We start from the raw sequence: 3,816 nt of genomic DNA, 5'->3' as shown, positions 1-3,816 counted from the left end.
CACCGTTGCACTCTTAATTTTGTGTGAAAATTTGCCCTTACCGGCGTCTCGCTTTTTGCTTTAGGCGCTTTTCATGACGTCATAATTGGTCGCCTTTTAGGCCTAGGCCTACTTGACGGTGTTGCGCCAGTTTCTTACATTCTTACATTTATTACGTTACAGTAGAATTTGCCAATAACGGCACCTCTAGGGGATTTTCAAAAACTGACGTTATAGCCGAATTGACGTTATAGACGAACTACCGCAAACTATTCCACAACTGTCTTTTGATTAAAGAAAAAGGTGTATAATCCAATCAGGGTTACTGGGTACCACCAAACTGACAAAAGGCACGCAAAAATTCTGTAAAGAAATTGTTTAAAAAAAAATAACCTACAGCGAAAGGTACAGGAAATTTGCGCAATACAGCTCGTTACATACAGTATAGTAGAAAAGTTCATTGTTTATTAGCAAAAAAGGCATTGATCTTGAGCTGTTTCGGTTTTGACACGGATTTGACACAGCTGTAGAGCTGCTTTTTACACGTAATAATTTTTCACGCGGGGGAAAAAGTTCTTCTTCGTCGTATGATGAGCTGTTCTTCTGGACTATATGTTTGGGCATGATGTCATCAGCCACTCGACAGTCTCGTCATCCAGGGCCTTCAGTCCAAGCGCTCCATGTGGTGGTTGATGGATTGGGCAGTCATGGACGACATGATCTACTGTCTGGTCTGTGGCGCCACACTCGCATCCCGGTGAGGGAGCCAGGCCCCATTTGCACATGTCTGAACGAAAGCGACCGACGCCGGTTCGTAGGCGGTTAAGCCGGACCCACGCAAGTCTTGCGAGGGACATTCCCGGAGGGTGGGGATCGACGTCGGGTAGGAAATCACGGAGTCGGGAGGTGTTGTTTTGCCACTCAATGTTCCATGTGTAGTTCGTCCAGTGTGTCGCACTTATTCCAAGATCTTCAACGTTGTTCAGAAGCTGTCGTGCGGCAGGCACAAAGGGGCGTCTTGATTTCAGTCGCTGCTGTCCTCCAGGTAGGCGCTGGAATGTACTGTGGAGGAGGTGGTCGGGGTCCAGTGCGCGACGAGCAAGGGAAATCATGGCCCCTTTACGGCGAAGCTCAGCAGGTTGGATGCCTGCAAGGATGGGAAGGCAGTCCGTTGGAGTGGGACGCAGGCATCCAGTCACAGTGCGTAGTGCGTCATTGATGGCGGTGTCAATGTGGCGGGTGTGAGAGCTGCGGCACCACACTGGTGCGCAGTACTCAGCGGTAGAATGGACGAGGGCCAAAGTAGCTGTGCGAAGGGTTTTCGCATCAGCTCCCCAGCCGGAACCCGCCAGCCGCCTCAAAAGTGCAACGCGCGCAGATAGTTTTTTGCGCAGTGACTCCAGGTGTCGTCGGTACGTGAGTGACCTGTCCATGTCCAGGGTTACGCCGAGGTAGGTGGGTTCGGCGCAGTAGGGGAGGTGTTCGTCATCGGTGAAAATGTTGATCTCACGTTTTGCTTCCTTGTTGTTTAGGTGGAAGGCCGCCGACACTGTCTTTGCCTTGCTGAGCTGTAGCTTCCATTTCTGGAGATATGTTGATATAATTGACATGTCCTGGCTTAGGTTCCTCTCCATTGACTGCCAATCTCCGGCTGGATGCAGGAGAGCTAGATCGTCTGCGTAAGCATACTTCCTGTAGATGGTGTCAGGCAGGTCATAGATGTAAATGTTAAAGAGGAGGGGAGCCAGGACAGAGCCCTGTGGGACGCCGTTCCTGAGTCGACGTAGTCTACTTCGTCGGCCGCTACCGGTGGAAAGGGTAAAGCTGCGGTTTTGCACAAGTTCCATAATCATATGGACCATGTGCCTGTCAGGAAGGAGACGGAGTAGTTTGCAGGTAAGGCCGCTGTGCCATACAGTGTCGTAGGCAGCCGTGAGATCGACAAACACGGCGCCAGCCTTCTTTTTTGCCGAGAAGCTGTCCTCGATGTCTTGAGTCATCAGAGTGACCTGGTCTACGGTTGATCTTCCGTGGCGAAAGCCGGCTTGTTCCCGAGGGAGCTGAGGGTCTATTATCGGTTCGACACGGGCGTAGATAAGTCTCTCGAGTATCTTGAAGGGGATACAGAGCAGAGAGATGGGGCGGTAGCTCTTTGGATCCCCTGGGGGCTTCTTCGGCTTTGGGACTGCAACCACTAGGGCTCTTCTCCAGACCCTTGGGATGTGCAAGTGACGCAAGCAGCAGGAAAGGAGGTCTTTTAACCAGGACCTCATAGAGGGGGCAGCTTGGAGTATTAGTTCCGGGCATAGGTGGTCAAGGCCCGGGGATTTGCCTGGCTTTAGGTGTTGGAGGGCGAAGGCAAATTTTTCTGGGGTAAACTCACCAGAGATGTTGCCCTCGACAGGTGTTGGGACCTTCCAGAGGTCCGTCATTTCCTTAAGAACGGACTTGTCTGATTCACAGTCTCTCGTTCTGTGCACTCCATTTTTCACAATTTGTGAGGCGATGGCATTTGCTGAAATGGGGCATTGGCGACGAAAGGCACGTGATCTGCCAGTGAGGTTGTTGAGTGTACTCCATGCTGTGCGGCTGGAGTGCGTGAAGTCGATTGAGTCTATGGCTTCTGTCCAGCGCTTCTTCCTCTTTGAATCCAATCTTACCAGCAGGGCTGTTGCTGAGTTGGTGGTGGCGGTGCCCTGGGGGGAACGGAGGAAGTCGCGGTAGAGCCTGTCGCACTCCACATCCCAGCAAGGTATGTAGTTTTTCCGTCGACCTCGCGAGATGAAGTCTTTTGCCGCAGATATGATTGCATCACAGAAGTCCTGGTAGGCTTCATCCACTTTGATGGTGTGTGGGGATGGGAGATACTGCGTAGCTTCGTTTGTGAGGAAGCTGTAGTATTCCCAATCGGCCTTTCTGAAGTTCCATCGCTTGACAGGCTTGCTCGGAATAGGTGTGGCAAGCAAGGGGGCCGTAAAATAATAAATAGAAGAAAAAAGAAGGATAAATAAATAAATAAGAATAAATAAGAATAAATAGAAGGAAAAAAGTTAATTAGTTTATACAGTACTGCACGTACATTGTACAACTGTTGCTTTGAGTTGTTTAAAGGTCAGCTGTAGAGCTGCTTTTTACACGTGATAGTTTTTCACGCGGAAAAAAAGTTAATTCAGTTAAAATCCCTGCTGAGAACGACGTAGCGAAATAAAGGGAAGACATTTTGCAAGCAGCAGCGCTAACTGGATTAAAAGACTGACCGTTCGTGGTGAAGGTGATGGCTTAGTGACGTTATAAACAAACAAAAGACGTCTGGGAACCACTAAACGGTGCTGTTACATGCGAATTGACGTTATAGGCGATGCTGTTGTAGCCGAACTATAATGTATGTAAAAGATAGGAATTCTGCCGGGACCGAGCGAAATGTGACGTAATAGGCGAATTGACGTTATAAACGAAGCCGTTATAGGCGAATTCTACTGTATTACAATAATTAAGTTCAATCGACTTAGTGTCGGAGTAATGTTGTAGTTGTCGAAGTCTGTGCAACATTACAATCAGTAACATTTCTGCACTTATGTTAATAAAAATAGTCGCTGTGCACTTAGCGTAACAATTTTCTAGCAAAATCGAACATATTCGAAATCTTTGCATCAGCTTCGCTGCGGAATCCTTGGTGGTTTTTAGTCAATAAGCAAAGATGGAAAGCATTGTTTACACAAAGAAGGTATGCATAACCAGAACAGAATGCTAACAGCTGCTTTCAAACTTGTTTGCTTTTTCCAACAATATTTGAAAACTCATGTGAAACGATGTGAAGTTTATTAGCCTATACCATGC

This window comes from Aplidium turbinatum, chromosome 2 (assembly GCF_918807975.1).
Source record: "Aplidium turbinatum chromosome 2, kaAplTurb1.1, whole genome shotgun sequence".
Taxonomy (NCBI): domain Eukaryota; kingdom Metazoa; phylum Chordata; class Ascidiacea; order Aplousobranchia; family Polyclinidae; genus Aplidium; species Aplidium turbinatum.
The sequence above is the reverse complement of the archived record's forward strand: the minus strand, read 5'-3'. Positions refer to the sequence as shown.